The following is a 24,872-nucleotide window of genomic DNA, read 5'->3' as shown; positions in this document are numbered from 1 at the left end:
ATTAATCAAAACTATAGCTGTACCTCTTTAAAAGAGTGGCCACCAATGATGTGATTGATACGAAAGGTATAAAATATAATAAAACCCCAAATAAAAAAAATAACTGATTGCATTTTTAAAAACATATTTAAGATTAACCGTAATATCGTGCACATGGTAGATTTTGTGTCAATGTTTTGACATAGTTTATTTCTCTGGTGTGAGGTTAAAAGAAAGAACAGTCTTTAAGGATGTACTTAGGTGAGGTTTTGGAATTTGTATAAAATGTTCGGACTCCTTGGTGTTTTTCCATACAATACAATGTAAAATATTTTGCCCCATAATACCCATTTATTTTTTCATATAAGATTTAATAGCTCATGAAAGGTCATTTACCTAAATTTTAGAAGATTCTTGATTTTCTTTCCTTTGTTTTGAGACCCAAATAATACCAATGCAATTATAAGGAAAAAGGCCGAGTCAGCCTTTTCCCGCCATATTTTAAATCTCAAATATCTCAAAAAGGAGGTCCATGACCTATCAATATTTTTAGCTTATCTTTATCCTTAATTGGTACTCTACCAGCTAAAAGTATCAATTTTAATTTCTTAATTTCTTAAAATTTACCTTAGCTCACCTAGAAATCAAAATAAAAAGACGTATATCCATTGCCATTTACTTGAACAAGTGAACATTGCTGAAAATGTACATGATGATATGAAAACTTTGTACAAAGAAAGTAAACAGAAGATTATCACAATCAAACTACACAAATAAAAAAACTTGATGAAGTAATGAAAAAACAAAATTCTAGTGAGGTTTCCTTTTATTTAAAACAAAATGTGTATAGTTATTAGGTAAACAGATTGATAGTTTTTAATTTCGTTTCAATTACTTTTCTTCGCGTTCTTTTAAATTTTTGTTTTGTGAGAACTGTAGCACATGTATTATTGAAGCATATTTTATAGTTCTACTCAGATGAGGTAAATTTTTATGATTGTTATAATGTCAAAATATTACAAGCTAGTAGATAAACCAGGAAAAAGGTAAAAAAGTAACACTACGCGTTGTATAAGTCTTTTGTGTATTACTGTAGTCATTTAGTATCATAAATTCAATGTTAGCCATTGTCATATTATAGTTCGTTTCTGTGTGTGTTTAATTGTAATGTGGTGTTTCGGTTGTGTCGAAGTTCTCTCATATTTGATACGTTTCCCTCAGTTTTAGTTTGTAACCCGGATTTGTTTTTTCTCTGTCGATTTATGAATTTCAAACAGCGGTAAATACTGTTGCCTTTATGTAGTAAAACGAGATAATAAAAAAAAGTATATTATTTGCAACTGATAATTCCTCGTTTGATGACAAAAGATTTCAATAGTGCAATATCATAGTGTTAATGCATTAACTAAAATACTGACTGGAATTTCAAGACTTTTCATTCAATATCGACTACCACATTATTTATTTACACTTTATTGTAGAAACAAAGCGGTTTGAGTCGTATTGCAATTGAAGTGAGGCGTGTTCTTTTGCTTTTTCGTGATATTTTATAGATATTGTTTGATTATAGGTTTTAACAACGGGGAAAGTGAAAAAATTGAAAAAAAATAAAACGTAAAACATATATCATTATTTTTTAATATAATCAATCTATTTGCGTCATTCGGTTCACTTATCTTTTAAATACATACGTGATATATCCAAACGATGTGTATTTGAAATATACTATTTTTCATACAGACTGGATTATGACATGTGTCGATACATTACTGACACATACAGTAAATACTTAAAATCCGTTCAGTACAAGAACACTTGATGACATTTGAGGTAAACAAATATTAGAGTTACCCACTATTGTCTGTTTTTGATAACAGACAATAAGTTGCAATAACAGAAGTTTAAAGTATGCCCACACTGTATGAATAATACTTGTATTGTGCAAACAAACCAGTTGTTTGATATGTTTTTTTTTCAATTTAAAGGAGTGTTTTATGATACTACTAAAATGAATCTCGTAGTTAAGTGAAATCTGAAAAGCAAATGTTAATAAATAAAAGTGTAAGAGCTATGTTCTGTTTGCACTAGCCCATTTGAGTTCAGACACAATGAAACAACGACACATCGATATGTTTTTATTCTAGAATCAAATCTATTTGATCAAAGTAATAGATTACGTATATAGTGTATCTCCCAAAACCGTTACTAATAAAGTATGTTAGAACTGGCATGGAAAAACATCTATCAAACATCAGGCCTTTAATTTTGTACAGCAGATGCGAGTTTTGTCTACATTAAACAGATTGAAACAGTTGCAGGCTGAATTATGAGTTTAATTATCTTTTTTTACTATTCTAAAAAGTGAACAAATTTATTTTGTTATTAATAATTTTTGTTGTGACGGGCAATAATCAGTTGACTAACAGATACGGAAAATGGTGTATTGACGTAAACCTTAAATAATATACCCAAAAATGTAAAGATGAAATAATAAAAAACGTGTCTAGCGTAGACATATTTCAATTCTTATATATATGATGAGTTTACTTAAACATGTTGAACGAATGTCTCTCTAGTCACGATTTTTTTTCTCAATGTCTATACATGCATGTTGATCTGTATATTTTATTGAATCTATTGTACATGTATGTATGTGTTATCATCATTGATAAGATATAAACCAAGAAGCATTAATGGTAAAGCTAAAATTCTTTTGTCGAAAGTGTTGTGCTGACTACATGATTTTAGTGGCAAGAACGGAGCATTTATGTCAACAATTATAATGGATATGTACTAATAGAGAAAACTGCAACGCTCTCCTAACATGTAATGAAATAATTTTCTACATGTAAATATTAATGAAACCAAAAAATTGTTCCAGCTTGACAATTGTTCCGCCAGAATAAATGTCATAGGAAACATGTTCCACAGAAAATATGATCTAGCACTGTACAATGTGTTCCGTAACTAATTTTTTTACTATATGTGAAATAAGTTGCGGAACAAAATTCACAGCTCCATGGATTTCGTTCAAGTATTTAAAAAGATATAAAAAAAATGAAATATTCGTTCCTATGATATTAGTTTTGAACGAACACAGTTCAGAAAAATCAATCCACTCAAACCTATTTCACGGAAAATAAGTACAGTCGCAAAATATTGAACAGTGGAAAATTTTCTTGTTACACTTAAATTATAATGATAGCTGGATGTTGTACTATGCTTGCATAGGTACACATGATTTGCAATTGAAGGCATTTCAAACTGAAACTATAGGATGAAGATAAGAAATAAAAGCAATAGTAAAGCATCATAATTTATATTAATGTTTTATGTGGTATTCCTCTTTTTCGTCTTTTTGTCGCGATCTCATGGTCCTATTGTTAAATACATTAAACATCAAGTCTGTATAAACTGTTTGATGTTTTAAATATTTTCAATTATATGTCGAGAGCAAATACGAATAGTAATAAGTCAATACTTTCAGTTCCGAAATATTTTGCTCGTAAGTAATACGGAAACAATATTATATCCTGAGAATTAGTATCGCTGTAATTATGTCAAAAAGAACCCGTATGTGTGCCAAAAAACACCGTTTATTGAGGTCAGTCTTGGCGTTACGACAGAAATTGGAAAATTCTGTCTTCATTTTAGTTTTAAATCATTGTCTTGTTCATCATACAAAGAGAGACAACTCTGACATTATCTGATACATTTCTAGGTTAATCGTTTTACTTATAGCCTTGAAGTCGAGAAATTGCACACGCAGCAAACAATTTAATAAAATTATAAAAGAAGATAAAAATAAAGAGGGTTATGTGTGTGATAGAAAATATGCACGAAATCTTCATCATTTGGAAATTATAATGCGCTTGTTACTATCATTTGATAGAAGGACTATGATAATGAATGACATAAAGATAAATACAAATACAAACACACATTATTTTATTGTATTTCATATTTGTGTGACAGAATAAACAGACAGAAACAATTTCGAAATTGAAAAACAAACTTGTATTGAGTTACAATTCATCGATGTGATGGTGGTTCATCTGGCAATGACGAATATATTCAGTTTTCGAGGACTTATCCGTGTCATGTCAATATCTTAAATTGAAAACCACCTTAGGAACATACAGTCACTAAACATAAATGTTCAATGTGTATTTAGGTTTTCTGAATAGTTGGAAATCAATACTTTAAAGATGAGTCAGATAGCAGATGACTCTACTAATTGTTTTTAAATCAAAACAAGATATTTGAAAACAAGCAATACTCTTGATATGCAAATCCTACAGTGAAATAATAAATATGAAATGAAGTCATAAAATAATTTCCTTTGAAACTCATCCTGATCGGAAGAATAAAAACATTTTGATCAAAAAGAATGCAGTGTATTTTAATCTGAAAATTCGCAAATATAAGACCTCAGCCAGTCACATGGTACATCGGCCCATTGAAAACCAATCGGCTCAAAGGATCCAAGACACATCTCAGTAGGATTGCTTGGTTCACCGGTCCCAAAATCCTTAAATGTCCATGATTGACTTGGAGTACTGATCCATCTGAAACCGTCGCTTGGATTAAACTTGTAGCCTCCAAGAAAATATGCATCAGCTGAAAAATATAAAATATGATTATCTGTAAAAGGTAGCATACTCAAGACACTAGTCATTACGAATTTAAATTTCCATTCCAGGTTTGAAATAAAAGAGTACTACATGTATCTTGTTCATGTTATCGACAAATTACACTGTCGATTCTTTACTATTATTTTTTTATTCCTCTATATATTATTCCTTTTCACTGACTTATGTATAAACGGTTAAGCCAAGCACGTAGACTTCGCCGACTAAAAGTGTATTTTAACTCAAAGACCCTCAAGATTCAATCATGACTGATTGAGATATTGACTTGCAAATACATGTATACATTACAAATTAACGTCGTTGAATAACTCAAATCAACGACTTTTGTATTTTCCTTTGTAAACTTTCAGTTTTATGGAAGGTAAATACCAGTAGCAGATATGTGAGTGTTTTAGAGTTAGTTGAATTTGCTTCTTTCACAATGTTCTTAATAAGCGTTACAAGCAATTTCAGCATGATTTGGAAGATTGTATTTGCAGGTCGTTCTATTGAAATCTAATTCTTATGACAAGGATGTTTTACACTAAGGTATATTCGAATGCAAACCATAATCAATGTTTTCACAAAACATTTTTGAAAAAATGTAAAAAAAAAATGACTGCTAATTTATCATGTTTATCAAAATACTTTGACGAACATTTACTTTAAGGAGTAATTCGTATTTTTGTCTATCGTTTTAACCCATGATCTCGTTATACAACCTTGCTACTAGAAGATGAAATATTTTGAAATCGGGTATATTGACATAATTGATATGAAGCCAGCGATGGCGTGGTGTTTAAATGCAATTTGTGTATGTAAATATGCTACTCAGAAGATCTGTTTATTCGTTTTGAATCGACAATATGATAAGTTTTGATAAGAATGGAACACTTTATGAACATGATAATAATTAACTTAACGCATTACATGTTTTGTGTCAATTTAAACTCAGGAACCTGTTGACGTTGTCAAACAAGTATGTTTTGTGAGCTGCATTATGTCTAAAAAGGTTCTCATGTGTCTTTTATACAAGTTTACAATACGATATAAGCTTTGCTTTGCGTTAAAGACGGAATAAGGATCTGTAAATCTGTGAACTTTATTGGCAATCAAGTTAATTCTCTAATATTGTCTGACTTCTTTGTTGTTGCGAAGAACATTACATCTCCGTTCTAGTTAAACTTCTAGAAATCTCTTTAAAATCTACACAATATAAGATTGTTCCTACCAGCGCTAGAGTTCCTGACAAATAAAGTATTCTTGATGAAATCATTCTCTCCTTTCGTTTCTAGTTCAGCTAATTGCCCTCCTATGCTGTAGCAATTATCCTGATTATATGCAAAAGATTGAAACAAATGTTCACATCGTAAATAAACTAATCATAGATACCAGGACTATTGCCAATGTTAGTTACACAGCGTGCAAATTTTCTAATAAAAGAATTAGGCGAAACCCGATATAAATTTAATTGACCCTATACATTCTCATATTACGACTTTTGCACATTATGTATCAAATTTATTCTGATTTTGTTATATTACATATCATCATATTAAAATTAAAGTTTTAGGACAATTTCGAGCAAATATATCTGAATATTTTTAAAATCTAAAGCTGTGATAAATGAAAATTATTAGGACTATCAAGCAACTCATGTTTGATAAGTTCAGTATATTTCAAATTGGCGTATTGAAAAAATGTGCTCAAATTGATTAGGACAATATCAGCCAATCAAATTGCGAAAATAACCCTAAACATGCTAAATCAGGACAACATCTTTTTTTTTTTTGTATCTCTACAAATAATATATTTCTGTGATAAATAACAGTAAGGCATATTATTTTCTTTGTTTGGTAGCAAATGACATTATAATGTATTAAGACATTGAGCGCATATTCTGCAGTGACGTTACGTGTATGTGTATCGTGTATAAATATATTATAGTCCATTCGATTTGTGCCGATTTTTGACAAAATATCTCAGATTGTGGTAAAAGCATGAAATTTGGCATATTAGTAGTATATATCATGGACAACATGTTAAGCTATAGACCCACTCTGAAGTCGAATTTGGCGGAGGAGGCGGTCATTTTTAACATGGCAGATGTTAGTCTCTATAAATAAATATTATGACAATTCTATTAGAGAAGATATTGACATGAAACGTGGTAAATAGAATAACAGTGCGGATTTCAATTGCCTTGTTGAATTTTTCTTTTGAAAATGTTACCCATGTTGAATGGCGGCCATCTTAAAAAATCTTGAAATTCTTAAGCCAAAATAGGTAGACGACTCTAAAGTCATAATTTGGTAAAAATAAATATGCATTATATAGAAAAAAGAAGATGTGGTATGATTGCCAATGAGACAACTATCCACAAAAGACGAAAATGACACAGGCAATAACAACTATAGGTCAACGTACGGCCTTCAACGATGAGCAAAGCCCATACCGCATAGTCAGCTATAAAAGGCCCGATAAGGCAATGTAAAACAATTCAAACGAGAAAAATAACGGCCTTGTTAATGTAAAAAAAAAATGAACGAAAAACAAATATGTAACACATAAACAAACGACAACTACTGAATTACAGGCTCCTGACTTGGGACAGGCACATACATAAATAATGTGGCGGGGTTAAATATATAAGCGGGATCCCAACCCTCCCCCTAACCTGGGACAATGTTATAACAGTACAACATAAGAATGAACTATAAAAATCAGTTGGAAAAGGTTTAACTCATCAGATTGACAAAAAGTGGACGTGGCCGAGTACTTATAAATCCCGACACAAAAAGACACAATGAACAGATCTGAGAGTACTCGCAGTTATCTGAGAGCTAGTTCCAAGCCACTAACAACTAAAAAAAAATCATGCATCTAAGCCTAAACTATCACTCCGTACACATCCAACATCCAATGGATTTAGTGTAAAGACGTCATAAACAGCCAGAGAAAAACATGACCTTGTGCAATGCCAAGTTACATGTATCGACAGATTGTAGATCCATGTAATTACTATATGTATATATATATAACATACTAGTAATATTTAGTTGGCTCTCAATTTACTGATAACAAAATCAATATTTATACCAATAAAAACAATATTCAATGATTCTATGACAATGTTGAATAGGTAACTGTTTAGAATAAGTTTATTTAAAGGAGCGACAAGTTTACATCGATCATTTCTAAATTTTCGGACACGGTTAACAATTATATGTACATTGTTTAAAATATACAAACATATTTGTATACCTGTCATTTATAATAATTGGCTGATTATATGATAATTCGTTTTGTTGATATTGTTAACTTAAAATAACTTTCAAAAACCTTGATTGCATCCATAATGAGTTTCATATCATACAAGTAATGTCATAAAAAGATCAATTGACGTTAAAAATATCTCACTATGAATGAAATGAGGGGGCGGACAGGGTTAAGGGAGACAGAGAGAGGGGGAGAAAGGAGAAAGTACCTTATGTCCGACACCTCATAAAATGTACATGTTTTGTCAAACCACACAACAGCTGTTTCTGTCTATCATATTCTAGCACATTGTCCTCCACAATTACACAGAGAAGTACAACTTAATACTGTTAACACTGTTTGCATCAATACTTGTTTGGCTAATTTATATTGGATATTCACAAAATGGTCAGATAAGGCACGCACATGTTTACGAAATAAAGATATCAGTATCAAAATTTCTGTTACTTACTCGTTTGCCTAAGTCATGTAAGTAACTTTTTAAAACAGAAATTTCGTATAAATGATATAATTTATGACCGAAATTTGTAGATCAAAATTGTAGATTTCGGAAACACTGGAGCCAGATATCAGAAGAACATAATGGACGAATAGACTGGAAGGAATGTGTGTAACGGCAACAGAGGACATGTGAGGGTTTGCAACGGCAAGCAGATACAAATAGAACAAACGTATACATTTGAGCTGGCAATCACTCCTTTGATGCAAGCATACGAAGATGTTTGGGCTTGCATTGGTTTTCCTTTTACTCAATTTTAACCTGTCGATTGAAGGCTATGGAACTGCAGAAGCACTCCAGAATCACAAGGCAAAATGGCACAAATCCTGTCAAAAAAATTTCCAGATCTCAAAATATTTTATCAGTTAAAGTAAAAACATACTTCAGATGTTGAAGATAAGTTGTCAATTGAAAGAAAAAACAACCAGACACTGTAAAGTGGTACTGGATCAACAAAAACATAGACTGCAGTGTATTTTTTCTATGATGATGTATCTGAAGATCTCCATGTTGCATAAGCATTTGTATGTAGGACATGACTGTGCACCTATACTACAAGACAATATTCTCTAAGCCAAAGTAAGTGCTGGAGAAGTCAAAACACTAGTATCATGCTTAATGAGTGATAACACTTGACAACATAACAAATAGGCAGGATAAAATATACAGAAAGAAAGCAAGAAATCTTTTATCCTTGGAGTTGTGCTTTCCAAAATAATAAAATACATTGACGGCACACGGTATGGTATATTGTACCAATCACCAAGCTTGCAGGTCACGCAAAATTGCACAGTAAAAGCCTTGGACAACTTGCAGCTATCATAGAAGGAAGAACTGATACAACAAAATCTAACAAAATTGGAATGTAGCTGCCATATTATCTGCGAGCATACACGCAAGGTAAATTAGTTCTCTTGATTTTCAATGAAGGTATTTGTGAAGCTCTGAAACAGACCTCAAAATAAAAGGGTGAAAATTAAGGCATCAGCATAGCCATAGCAGGCGTAATATATATGCTTGATACTAAGAATAGCTTTACAGGGACACTCAATAACACCTGTTAACATAGATCATTTCAACAGACATAAGTTTCAGTAGCAGGAATGATACAGGATGACCAAACATCGAGACAGTCCAGTATTATCGTTGATTGGCAGACAACGCTTATCATTTCTCTGCTATAATAGTTCAATTGTGCAACTCGTCGTCGAAAAGATACAACTACAACTTATCAGTTCTCAGATAGAGAGTAACATGTCTCAATGTTTGTTGAACTGATTCATTTTGAAAGCCTACATTGAATGTTCCTTTTTATAGTAGCAAGCTTAACTCTTCAAACTATTCCAGCTACTTTGACTATAATGATGAGGCCTTCACCATTAAGACTATAAGACATGGCCTGTTTCAGAACTTCCCCAAACATTTTCTTTGAAAATCAGGAGAAAGACGCAACCTTTCGTGTGTGCTTGCAAATCATCTATGGCAGCTAGTATTCAATTTTTCAGAAGTGCTGTATTATTCATTCCTTCCTTGACAACTCACTCTTACGAGGAAAGTTTACTGTACAATTTACTGATATCAGTAATTTTAAATATTAAAACAATATCTGTTCCAAACTGTGAACCATCACTGTTTTCTATCATTTTGACAAGCCACATTTTATGGATAACAGACCCAACTTTCCTTTTGTGTTTTTGAATTCTGTCTTATTGCCTTTTCGTTCAGTTTTAACAAACATTTAGCATGATATCTACTACTGAAATATTAATCTCTAGTACTGGGTCTGGCAAAAAGAACAATGGTTAGCAGTTCAGGTGACAGTCACTTACTCTACTGTCGCTCATAATTGTCGATGCTTCATGATGATAGTCAGATACCTTATCACAAAAAAAAAGAAAAAAAAACTCTCTGCAATCATTGTTTCTGTTGGTTCATCACAACTGTGTCTGTTTATAATTTTACTGGTATTTTCAATCAGTGACTCATCTAAGACTTTGTTTCGTTTTTCCTGACAAAATATATTTTATTCTGAAGGTTTGCTTTAACAGGATTAGTACCTTTTGTCCTGTGATTCTGGAGTGTCTTTCCCATTACATGGCCTTCATCAACTTCGAACACTTGTATGCTTACAAAAAATGACTGATTACCAGCTCAAATGTCTTTTCTTTTTGTATTTGCTTGGCTTTGAAAATCCTCAAGTGTCCTTTCTTAACGTTTCGAAATTCTTTCTAGTCTATTTGTTATTAAGTTTATCAGCTCCATTGATTCAAATACCTACCTATTTTTCCTTTTCGACATCGAGTGGTCATAACTCATATTGTATACATGCATGTTTTTTTTTTGTGGTAAAAAGTAACTAAGCCTTATATGCTAACTGCAAGTAAAAGAACTTATGTATTTCTGTAGATATATTTATTTTGTCAACATATACATGCCTTATTTGAGCACTTGGTGAATATATCCTATATGAATAGTAACAGTGATAAATAAATTATTAGCAAAACTAGTTGTAAATGCTTAAAAAGAAAAAAAAAGTATAAATTCAAATAATAATTTAGGATAGCGAATAATGATATATTGGAAATTTAATTTGCATTCAAGATGGCCACTAATACTTCAAATGTCCTTAGTTGATAGTCTTTGTCATAAGAATATACGAAAGGTTATCAAAATTGGTAAAGTTATATATTCTTTTAATAATTTTTGATAAATTTTGGAGATGATTTCAAAATGGCCACCCAGAGCCGCCATTTTAATTTTCTGAATTGAGTCCATAGCTATAAAAGTTTACTAGCCCGGACGTATATACAGCTGGAAGGGTAGGATATTAATCAAACATAAACATGATAAATGACCCTGCTCTGTATTAAAGTATCGGTCCCAAATAATGATTTGTTGTATCATGGTGCTACGTTTTCATTTCAAACGTATGCACAAACGCAATATCTGTAATGTTTTGTACTATTATTCCTAACATTTTAGACATTTTGATATTTTGTAAAGCAGAATTTCTCATATATTGAACAGTATTGTAATCTGTTACCGATATTTTTGGTTTTGTCGGGATATGGTTAAGTTAAATTCGTTTCATACATTTAAAATTGCATCCCGTAACAGTATACATAACTTACCCGAGCCGTTTTCCAATCAACCTGGTCTTCAAAAACTGTATACGTTGACGTTGAATAACCATAACAGTTAGTACACGATGGAGGGACTGTCATAAAAAAGTAAAATAACAAAACTATCAAAGTCAGAGTCTCATTCAAAATGGTCAATTCACTAATGAAATAAAAAAAAAAAAAATACAATGTCAAACACATCAAACGTAACGATGACACGATACTGAGATTCCCTATGAGATCTGTTTCCCTTTTTTGTATTAGATTTTTTTGTATCGTGATTTTAACTTCCTTTAAAAGCAAGATAGAGTAACAATATCTTTTCGGAATATTTGAAAAGTAAGTCAACTTATGAAACCATTGATTTTACCAGAAATAACAAATTATCTTTCATTTGATAAAAACGGTGACTGTATGTTTGGCCATCGAGCAAAAGGAAAACTGAAATATGAAACTGACAGTAACATTTTTTTAACGCGAAAGTACATATTGTCTCCATTATTTCAGACAAAAGTATATAAAACCGTTTTGTTGTTTATTACGTAGAGATCTATCATTGGACGCCAATAGTGAGTGACTTTGAGTTCACCGAAATACGCTTGTTATTAACATAGCAATTGATGTTAAAAGACTTTTAATTGCCCTTTTAACAATTGGTTTTTAATATCTATTTGTTTTTTGTATCATGTGATTCCAAGTTATAGTTAACAGTTATTATCGCTTATTTCAGTACTTATTTTGATTTTTATCTTACTGCACTTATTTACATAATCTTACTCTATTCTTTGAGATGTGTTTCGTCTACAAAAAAGTCAGTGACAATCAAATAAAAGAAAAAGGCCATATAAAGTAGTATTTAGAAGATAATTTAGGACACCAAACTGCAATAGATTTTGCCAAAAACAGTCAACATTTTTATATTTCAGTTTTAATTGCCGCATTTTGTAGATTTATAGGCAATAAGTGTTTAGTGCCTTTTAATATCAGGTGTATTTGTACGAGGCTAGGAAATAAGGTGTATGCGAGCTTTTAGTGAGCTATAACACCTGTTTCGAGCCGAGTACAAATACAGCTCCTATCTGAAGACACTAAACAGTTATTGTCTTTATCCTGCAATTGATTCTGTATATTATTTGTGTTTTAAAAGACACAAAACCACATATTTTGCATTTATTTTCGATTTGAAATCCCTTGAGGTCCGTGTAGTAATACGATACAGTAATCACACATTCAGCTGAAGACGGGTTCACAAAAAAAAAAAAAAAGAATCTCGAATGGTCAACAATAATACATCACTCATGGTGAAAAATTATCTATTTTAACATAACAACTAATTTCAACAGTAAAACAATTAACAAAACAGTGTCCAATTTGAAGCAGGAGTGTACGAGTTGTCCTACACTTCAGACTCGACATTCACTAAACAAGCTTGCTGTAATTGACATGGTTGTTTTTGTTACACAATCATACAAATTTAAGTTTTTAAATCGAAAGTTGTCATCGTAGAAAAGACTGTTGTTCATGTGTGTATGTTATCAGAACATTGGTGTGATATTGCTCTTAAGAAATGTTTGAAAACAAACAGAACGAATAAAAGTAATTGTTAATTCGCAATTGATACGAAATTGGAATGCGACTGCAATACACATTATGAGGTCACGCAGGTTCATACAATACTCAGTCCGGGAGTGGGTGGAGCTATTAAGCAATATATTTATACTATATAGATACAGCAATGCGATATCTGTAGGGCTGTATATGTATAGTAGAACACCCAATTGGAGGATAAAAGCATATATTTGAGAGCTGCACTTAGCTATACAACGTGTTTATACATGTTATATATATATGTATTGAAATACAATTGGAATGAGTAGATATAGGAAGATGTGGTGTGAGTGCCAATGAGACAACTCTCCATTCAAATAATAATTTATAAAGGTAAACCATTATAGGGAAATGTACGACCTTCAACACGGAGCCTTGACTCACACCGAACAAAAAGCTATAAAGTGCCCCAAAATTACTATTGTAAAACCATTCAAACGGGAAACTAACGGTCTAATCTATATAAAAAAAAACGAGAAACGAGAAAGACGTATATATTACATAAACAAACGACAACTACTGTACATCAGATTCCTGACTTAGGACTGTGCACATTTCAACAAATTTAACGCGCTAAAAATTTAAAATATTTTAATAAAACTAAAATTATAGCATTTAGCTGAGTAAACTTTAAACAGATTGATCTTTAAGCTGCTGATTTCTCAAACGTGTATGATACTTTGTATTTTTGAAGACAGAAGACTACAAGTATACTTACTTGTTCCGTATCTAAAATAAAATCTTGAAATAAGAAGTTTGATTTGTTCAACTAGGTTCAAATATTTTTGTATTCATATCTCTTGTGAGTCTGCTAATTTAATATATTTAACAATGACATAATCAGCTTACCATAAGCCTTTCTGTGCAAGACATCACATCCAGTGTTTGTACGGGTCGTAATAAAACAATCTTCAGAAGTATCTATCCGACAGCTTGATTTGAGTTTTTCAAAACTTGCTACACAACATTTGTTATGTGTAGAGCACAACTTAGCACAATCCACTGTATTATCTGAGTACATGTCAATTGTGTTCAAGCTTTGAAATATTTGCTGATTGTAATCTATAGTAAATTTCACGGCCATTACACTCACTAATACTGGTAATAACAAAATAATGACAGTTATTGTCGTATTCTTCGAAATCATACTCTTTTATGAATTTACGTGTTTTCCCAGACGAACTGATAAGTAAATGAACTAATCAATCTACCGGTATATCCTTATGATATAAAATTTCATGTCGTAATGCAAAACAAATATATGGTATACTGCTATAAAACGCGACAAGCAACGTCCAATATAATCTCGTTGTTTGAACTGATGACACTTCTTGTTGACACTTATAGTTTTCAAAATGTATTTATTTACTTTACTTGTAGATCAAGTACCTCGATACATTGTTTATCTAATGTATTGATGTGTGAACTTCAATGTTTTATTTTTCGATTACATTTCTTTGTTTTGAATAATAGCAAATACAGCTCAAAACATTAGTATTTCATTTGAAATCTTGATCACACTTGTTAACAATCTCCAAATTGAACATTCTGTATTTGAAGTAATTATACATTGACAGTGCTAATATTTATACAGATCGTATGGTGATAAAATCAACTAATGGTTACAAACACAAACTAATGTAATGCAATAAGACAATACCAATCAAAACCAAGGAGTAAACAAAGACTCTTAACACAAAGAACGTTTACATCAACAGTTATAAATAATAAATAAGAAACAACACGAACCCCACTAAAACCCGGGAGTGAAATCAGGTGCTCCGGAAGGATAGGCATTTTATGCACCGTATACGGCACCCGTCGTGTTATTTCTTTGTCCAGTTCGGTAAAGATGACAGGTTATTATGACTGAGGGAGAATATCAGATATGATTTCTGACACACTTTTGTTATAATGGTCAATCAGCTCATGATGGCGACCGTAACATTTCTTGAGTGATGACCTTAATTTGATTGATTCATAGCCCTGTCTTAGCAACTTTTAAGAAAGCAGTATTCCTCGTTCAACAAAATCAACGTACTTTGAGCTAGCTCTAGAATAACGTTTCAATTGAGATTTGCTTCATGACCACGGTCAAATAAATTGAGACTGGACATTTGAAATTATACATATGCCGCTATGGTCTGGAATACAGCAGGACGCGGGCTTCGATCGGCCCATAAACAAAAATGTCCATGGTGTGCCATTTGAATGAAAATGGACGTACCACAAAAACCGAAAGATATAAAATGATACAGGCTTTAACACAAGACTAATAAATGCCACGGGCTCCTGATTTGGGACCGGCGCAAACATGCGGCGCAGATAACATGTTTTTGAGATGTCTTCCCTCCACTATACATTTAGCTATGTAAAATAAAGAATTCAAACAGCATATAATTTACCTGATTTGTACTTAATCTTACAGAAATTAAATAGAATTAGAACAGAAGACTTTAAAGATACTTATACTTTATGCATATACTTTTAATTGTACGTGTAGTGAAAAGTTGCCTCATTGACGAACATTATGTTCATTTTATTATTGTACATGTATCTAAGGATAAGCAGTGTATGTAGAAAAAACACATGTTTAGAATAGCAATTTTTTTTATGCTTTGTTTGAATCATAAACGGTCAAGAAAAAAAAAAAAAAAAAAAAAAAAAAACAGCGCGTTAACAGATTTCAATTTACCGACTGAAAACTAAACAATAGATTGAATCGAATGCAACTGAAAATAAAATTTGCTTTTTATGCTATTCGTTGTAACCATATTTTTTTTTAAACTGTTGACCATAAATGCTGTATTGTTTATTCTTTTTATATACAACATTCGGGATAAAATGGTATTAATAAATACCAAAACTAATTTGTTTAAGTAGATACCACGTGTTCTGGTTATTTTTTATTATGTTACCTTTTTTTCGTGTCAAAGCAGATTATGTTGTCATTCTTGTATTACAGTGTCAAAGTATGTATCTGTGTTTGTATTTATGGATTCATTACTGAATTCGAAAAATTGCGGTTATGAGTTGTCATGACCGATAATGGTATTGTTCATGCTGTAAGTCATCTTCGAAAAATAATTCATCGTTGAGCAGTGTTATATAAATTGAGTTCGTCAAATTTTCACATTTTAAATTTCCGTTATCTTTAAAAGTAATGAAAAAAAAATGATCAGAGATTTGTTATAAAGTGTACAAATAGTTTTTAACAACCATGTACACTTTTTTATTTCTACAATTAACAGATTGTTATACATCATCAATTTAATATGTGTTATTGTCAATTCAGGCATTGCTTCACTTGACTTAATTATGGACTTCATCAATGTCAGCAACATATTTTCTGACTTGCACTAGTGCATATCAATGCTTTATTAACATCACTGTAACGTATTTGTCGTCGTCAACATAACATACTAAATTCTTAAATTCCTATTTGAAATTAGATAACATTATACTGTTCATCTCTTTCATAAGCTCGTATACATACCTTAACTAATTTTCTAGAATTAAACCTATATGATAGATGTAGAAATATTATAATATTAGGTTCCGATTCAAGGTTTGGCATGCCACAAAACCAACTTCAACCAACTATTTTTTGTTATTAAAATGTCCTGTACCAAGTTAGGAAAATGGTCATTGCTATATAATAGTTCATTTCTGTGTGTGTTACATTTTAATGTTGTGTTTCTGTTGTGTTGTAGTTCTCCTCTTATATTTATTGTGTTTACCTCAATTTTAGTTTGTAACACGGATCTGTTTTTTTTCTCAATCGATTTATGAATCTCGAACAACGCGATACTACTGTTGCCTTTTTTTAAAAGTTTGATAAACTGATCCTATTTATATAATTATCACCGAAAAAACACATATTTACGATTGATTTTGTCTAATATAAAACAAACAAAAAAAAAAAAACAACAAGGGTAATTGACAAAACCTGACATAATATGATATGTAATATAAACATTATATCTTCCAATAAACAAAACAAAATGTGTATTATAGGGCATTTGAAACGCAATGTCTTACATTTTTTTTTGGTAATTTCCTGTAACATTTTCAAATTTATACAACATGTCCAATAGAAATAAAACTTTGAAATTGATACAGAAACATTAGTTAACGAGAGGCATCCATATAACTTACATGACCAACTCGTACAACATAAACATAATATTTACATTAAAAACTGAGGCAGGTTTTGTATGTATTTAGTATAGGATGGTCGAGGAAGAAACAGTACTGTAGGATTTTTGTTTCCATCAGTAATATTTGGCAATTTGGGTTAGACAAAGAGACACTACTGTTTTCCTCTTGATACTTGTAAGATGTTGGTCTTTGTTTGTTGGTCATGGTTTGTTGGTCATGGTTTGTTTGTTATAGTAATATACCATGACCAACATCTTACAAGTATCAAGATGAAAACAGTAGTGTCTCTTTGTCTAACCCAAATCGTCAAATATTATTAACGATTACAATATACAATGCATACACTAACTCGTACCTGGAACATACTAATGTAATGAATATATAAACCTTTTAGTGTACTAGTTTGACCCCATGTATTGTTTAGTATCAATTGTTAACAGGCTGGTTTGAACAAATTTATATTTGACTTCCTATTGAATCCATACGATGGAGATATATTTTCAATACAAAGGAATAGTGCAACCTTGTAATTTTCAAATAGTCTGGAAGTAGTAAGATCTACGTACGTTACTAAAATTTTTCCATTTAACTTGTTTTTATTCTGATAAAAAATATATTTATTTTATATCTATACAAATACAAATCCATTACACTTTTGAATAACAGGAAGCCAATAATTTTCATATAGTCGATTGTTAATGGGTTAAATATAAAGTAAACTAAAGTACAAAAAGGGTAGGATGAAATTTAAACAATTATTAAAAACACTTTATTGAATATGTTATTTTTTTTTATTTTTCCAAAATGTACTCACTGGTAATGCGTAATACTATTAACACGGTCAATTATTCACGGTCTGTTACAAAACAGTTCTATAAGACTATTTGCTTGTTTTTGATTCTTAAAACTATAAGTGGATTTGTCGTTAAAACTTGCACAGATTAAACGACATCAGAACGTTTCATTAATTTATAACACAACTGGAGAATTTACAATTTGCAAACAATGCATTAACGAAAAAATAGGGGGGGGGGGAGTAATTTGAAACCAAACAATAAGAATGAGAATGTTATTATGTATACGTTAAAAATGTACTGATATCGTTCAAATGATATACAATATGCATATATAAAAGGATTAATCATATCAATTTTATATTACCACTCAAACTCATATAATCAGCATAACTCAGAGTTAATAAGAAATGAGACTTTATCAAAAACTGATAAAATTTAGCTTAATTAACAAAATAAAAGAAACAACTGTCATATTTCTGATTTAAAAAGTGCATCGTCTGAAGAAATGTGTAAGGTCAACCTGATTATTGCTAACTAAACCTCCCACTTGTTCAAATGTTGCATTACATAAGATATTTCAATTGCAAAATTTATTTGTAATGGTGCAGTAATTTATATTTTTAAAACTTTATATTATTTCTATCATCATAACACATTATCACTATTGGTTCGTTGCCTTCATTGTTACATTGCAACTTAACTTCGTAAATACTTTTTTTAATTCGTCCAACTGTTGCAGCACCTGAGACCAACCCCAGTTTTTGGTGTGGTTTGTTTTGCTTAGTCTTTTGTTGCGTATATTGTGTCTAATGTACTTTTAATTGTCTGTGTGTCTTTTTATTTTTAGCCAAGGCGTTGTCAGTTTATTTCATTCTATGAGTTTGACTGTCCATCTTGTATCTTTCGTTCCTCTTTTGCAACTTCAAGAAAAAAATAAATAAACAAAGCCGATTTTCAAGTATCAGTTTAATTTAAATAATTGTAAAGTTATTGGGATATATGACCTACAAATACTGGCAGTGTAGGTAACTTCGATACCCTGCATAAGTAATGTCTAGATGTATGACGTTGCAATATATGAATGGTTGTGTATGCATTCTACTTCTTATGAAAAATAAACCACACAGACAAGAAGGGACTTTGATAGATGTGTGTCTGTTGTCGCCTCAATATCCATCTAATTTTGACCGGAAAGTGATATTTTATTAGGAACTGTGTATCAATGACCGAAAAGAACGCATTTGTATAAAGATGTTCTAATTCGTGGTAAATGCTTTTATAATTGGAACAGTATTTCAATTTAATAAATAATATAATGACATTTTGAATATTTTTTTAATAATCTAAAGTTTTAATTATTACGTTATGTTTCACTGTATAGTTTGCTTTAGCTTAATCAAACATTTGATTTAAATGTGTGAGTTTGTGTCAAACATACATGTAAACGTTCCGATATTATCAAACATATTTAACAAACAAAACAAACTGGTACATTTTTGTGCAGCCAAATGCTAAAAAAATAGGAAAAGGCACGAATCTTACAATATTGCATGCATACTTTATAGTTCCTATGAGTTTATCATGTTTATATTCATTCAATACATTATATTCCTTAAAATCGCAAATATAAGACTTCAACCAGTTACATGGACAATCAATCCATTGAAAGTTAACGTGCCCGTAGAATCCAAGACACAGACTGTTTGGTTCACCTGCTGCCCAATCTCTGAACGTTATTGCAAGACTTGGACTATTTATCCATCTGATAACGTTGTTAGCATTGAACTTATATCCTCCCCGAAAATATACGGTATCTGAAAATTATGAGAATGTGTTTCAGTATAATGCGGACATTTTAAATAACGTATTGTCATCTATAAAGGTTTTGCAATCGCACAAATTGGTTCTAGATTATATTTCTAGTAAGGCAGAATGTCAGCATTACATGTAACATGTGTAACTGATATATTAAAATCTACATAATGTACCGATTGAAAAACAGAAATTTAACCATCTAACTAGGGACAGATATTTCTACTTTGCTAGTATAAGTATTCATTCTTGAGGACTTGTATCATCACTGGTATTAAAGGGATAATCGTAAATGCAATTAGATTATCCCAATATGGCGACGGAAGATTAAGACGTGTCACGGTACTTATCTATCCCAAATTCATGTATTTGGTTTTGATGTTATATCTGTTATTCCCAAAGGATTTTGTCTAGTGCTTATTCCGGTTCTGTATTTGTGTGTGTGTGTGTGTGTGTGTGTTACATTTTTTTGTGCATATATTATTAATAGTTCTAATGAAAACAGCTACATACTATTATATCATAAAATTGAAAGGTTGAACAAGCTTTGAGAAATTTGGAAATGAGAACTATGTTAAAATACAGAAAACTCCAAGAACTAGGAACGTCACAAAATATGGGTATAAGCGAAGAGGCAATTTTAAAGGAAGTTATGATATATGGCAATAATTGTCGGGCGGAACGCATGTGTCACCCTACATCAGAGTGATTAAAAACATTGATTTATCCTGAATAAAAACATAGTAAATGTAGAAAATATTGTTTTAAATCATTTATTGCAGGTTGCTTTATATGCTTTTTCTCCCACGGAAAGCCACTGCTGATTCAATTCTAGACCATACCCTATTATGCCATAATGAAGTAGGAATAACGTTAAGTATTCGCCAGAGACAGTTTGACCCTATTCTATGTTGATAACATACATGAAATTATATGAAATTACATGAAACTAACCGTTGTTCTTTGTTTTGCACGAATATATTTAAAAAAAAATACAAAATCTCCAATACTTATTTCGTAACTCATGTGACTCACATACTAAGCTGCACATGCACTGATATTTTTTTCATAATTTTAAAACCAGATACTGAAGAAGATTTAAACCGTTTCGTAGTAAATATTGACAATAAAATACGGTATTACTCTGGTCTATATGATGTGATCTTTTTATTCCAACATTTAAACTGCCGTTATCAAAGCATAACTTCTTTTGTAAGACCCTTTTGTGTATATCTCCTGCAAACATTTCGAATGAATGTTGAATAGGGCGTCTAGGGTCATGCTTTTTGGGTTATTTTGAATCATTCAGGAATAAATGGCTTATTAATCCCTCTAAAAATTGTATGTTTCTTTGCTTAAAAATGTTAAATTTAATTCCATGTACTGACTGCACAAAAACTTTCTTGTAAAGATTAAATACAGTTTTTTTTAAAGGGGCTGGGACAAGAAATCATGGTTTTGTTGAAAAACGACCATAAATCGAGATATACAAGTAAATTTGTAATAGATATTAACTTGTAAGTTTCTTCATTTATTTTCATTTTCCGTTAATATCATCTATTAACTGGACATTTGCATTTTAACACACAAAATACCATTGAAATGCTGAAAGACACATTTATTATTTTTCAGTTACTATCAGTCAGGGCCGTTACTTAAACAAGTAACTTTTTTGTTACTTATATAGGTTATTTTTGTTTTTAAAAAATATAAAATTACTCAATAGAGTTATTTTAAATTTCAATAAAAGCAGGGACTAAATGTAGTTTTCATGAATTTTTACATCATTTTATATCATAAACTTTAGAATTTGTAAGATTTGAGAAGACATAAAGGGTTACTTTAAAAATAATGACAAAAATGTTACTTGAATAAGTTATATTGTACATCTTTGAAAGAATTAGTAATAACACTTATTTTAGGAACATATGTAATTGTTTTGGGTTACAAATTATAAATAACTTCAAGATTTTGAAGGAAAACGATATTTTAATAGTCCCAAGAGACCAATGTTTGACCAAGAAGCGTCGATATCAAAGTTAAGTGCGTCAGAAAAGCAATTAGTGTTTCAGAAGGATTACATTTTATATTTCATGGGAAAAATAACCAGATGTCTGTAAACATTTGTTAAAACTAGTAAAATTTGTATAATTGGTCACCTATAAAAAATAATATTTATATTAATAGAAGTAATTTTTAAAATAGCCTCGTTTTCAACATTACTTATATAGGTAATTTTAAAAGTTACTTGTTTAAATAATGCCCCTGACTGACTATTATCCAATACAAAAATTACGAATATCAAACAAGAAAAAATCCATAGAGTCACGATTATCAACACTAATTTTTCAACAGCAATTTTTAAAGCGCTTTAACAATTCCAGTGCACCGTTACGATTCAAATATAATGTAAAGGTATAGAAAAGCCTTGCAGCTGAGTAACTATTGACAAAAACATGCTACATTTGAGAAAAAAGATTCTACCTATATCTGCCGTCGCAATATTGGGATAATTGTAATTCCAGTTACGATTATCTCTTTAATACCAGTGATCATTATGTATATTTGTCCTCATTGTATCTTTTAACAAAGGTAAATACGATCAGAAGCCTTTCATCTTGTAGGACTGTATTTTGACGCATGTCACACAAAGAGTATTATCAGTTCATAGCAGGCTGTTACATGTTGTAGTTGTCTTTCTATAATTGAATCCCATTTTGTGACCGAGTCGTTTTAGCAGTTTATCATACGGTAAGAGTGATATTTTTCTAATGTCATAGGACAAAAGGTCCACCTTACACATTACAGCATTTCTGTCAGTTAATGTATTCTCAATGAAATCATTCTCCTCTTTTGTTTCTAGTTCAACCAAATTCCCTCCAAAATTGTAGCAGTTATTCTGTGAATACAATTAGGTTTTACAATTATTTATATTATATACATGATCGTTTTCTTACTGTATTTCAATCTTGATAATTCATGTATCTCTCTGATGATTTATTATTTTCGTTTTGAAAGGTAAACTACAAGGCTTTAAATGAACAAGCACACGTAGATACACAGATATGATAGAAAATGTTGATGAAGGCGAACAGTTTGTTAATTTGGATAAGAAATATGCAATGCACGCATTTAATAACAATGCTCTTTCAGACAGATAAAAAAAATGTATTTCGTATTAAAGGGAATCACACCACCGCAACATAATCGTGTTGATCGTTATGTATTTAAAGGGGGATTATCTTTACTGTAAACACACCATTTTATCAATCAAGCTACAATATTCGAACTTTTAATCAAACCTGATAACAATTTCAGTGAAGAACAGTAAGTAAGACATAATTAAAAAAAAAAAAACGGGTAAAGAGACTCATGATGGTGCAAATGTTCATAAACAGTTAAGCCAAATTTCTAAATTTCAGGACGTTATGTTTTCTTTTAACTGTCGTTTTATTTGTGTTTTTTTTTCTTTCGTAACCACTTTATTTTCAAGTAAATTCATTATATAGCCTATTAAAATGAAACCCAACAACTGCGTACAATGTCTTACCCGAGCCGTTTGCCAATCAACAGTGTCTTCAATAATTCTATACAATGACGTTGCATAATTATAACAGTCAGTACATGACGGACGGACTACAATAAAATGACAAATGTTGTTGAAACATGACAAATAATATTAAACATGACAAATGTTGTAAAACATGAAAAATGTTGTAAAACATGACAAATGATGTTAAAACATGACAACTGTTGTTAAAACATGACAAATGTTGCTTAAACATGACAAGTGTTTTTAACCATGACAAATGTTGTTAAAACATGACAACTGTTGTTTAAACATGACAAATGTTGTTTACAAATGACTCAGGTTGATACTGTAATTTTAAATTTTTAAATCGTTACAAACGATAATTTCAAAGTTTCGATGCTGTACGAACAATTGGAGGTAGTTTTTATGTTGTATTTATAATGTATTTTTTATGGTTCAGTGATTTGAAAACAATAAAAGTACTATGATATGCAAGCCCACTAGCCCATAAACAACATAAATCATCTCCGAAAACACCAAAGTAATATTCAGCAATAATATGATGGTCAATGGTATCAAAGGTAGTCATTAATTTCTTTTTCATTTTTGTTTTATGTTTTGTGACTGATAGATTTGCATTATCTTCCCCCCCCTTTTTTTCAACAGAAAAACTGATGAAATGTATATGAAATTATAAAAAAAAGATGTAGTATGATTACCGATGAGACAACTCTCCACAAGAAACCAAATGACAGAAATTATTAACTAGAGGTCATTGTACGGCCTTTAACAATTAGCAAAGCAAAGCCCATATCGCATAGTCAGCTATTGAAAAGTCCCATAATGACAATGTAAAACAATTAATATGAGAAAACTAACGGCCTTATGTAAGTACAGAAAATGAACGAAAAACAAATATGTAACATATAAACAAAAGACAACCACATAATTACTGGCTCCCGGCTTGGGACAGACACATACACACAGAATGTGGCGGGGTTAAGCTTGTTAGGTCAATTTTCGAGTAGACATTTTTAGTTGACGGTTTTAAAAGATAAAGAATGGACATGTTGTGGTGATATAGTAAAACATATGATTCATTATTTGTCTAGCATTTGATTTAAAAACAAGCCAAATATTTCCTTGAATTAGCAACATAAATTTTTCATTTAAAAATTCATGTCTTTTATCTTATACACTGTTAAAAAAAGAAAAACAAATCTTTACAAGTAGCTGAAAGTCTCATAGAAATCAAACAAGGTGTTGGTGAAATGAAAGCTCTTAAAAATGTGTCTAGTTGATATCTGGAAACTCAATAATGATTTGCAGTAAACCAAATCCGCTACTTATATCACATTCCTAATCTGTAAATTGTTAACTGTAAAAGTTTGCTAATTCTGCATGCAAATGCAGTAAGGTATTCCGGTGGTTAAAATACTAACTATTTATACA

The 24,872-nt window shown here is 30.9% G+C and overlaps 1 long non-coding RNA gene across 1 annotated transcript; it reads right to left on the bottom strand.

Moving 5' to 3' along the window:
- Window positions 1-3,981: 3,981 nt before the first annotated feature.
- Window positions 3,982-14,290, bottom strand: LOC143081862 (uncharacterized). Its single transcript, XR_012980126.1, has 4 exons — window positions 13,968-14,290; window positions 11,520-11,605; window positions 5,842-5,941; window positions 3,982-4,599 (listed from the first exon to the last, which is right to left on the bottom strand). It is a non-coding gene; the product is annotated as an uncharacterized LOC143081862 (long non-coding RNA).
- Between the last annotated feature and the right edge of the window lie 10,582 nt (window positions 14,291-24,872).

The sequence above is a fragment of the Mytilus galloprovincialis genome, chromosome 7, assembly GCF_965363235.1.
Source record: "Mytilus galloprovincialis chromosome 7, xbMytGall1.hap1.1, whole genome shotgun sequence".
NCBI classification, from domain to species: Eukaryota; Metazoa; Mollusca; class Bivalvia; order Mytilida; family Mytilidae; genus Mytilus; species Mytilus galloprovincialis.
Note: the sequence above shows the minus strand (reverse complement) of the source record. Positions and strands in the feature narration are given on the sequence as shown.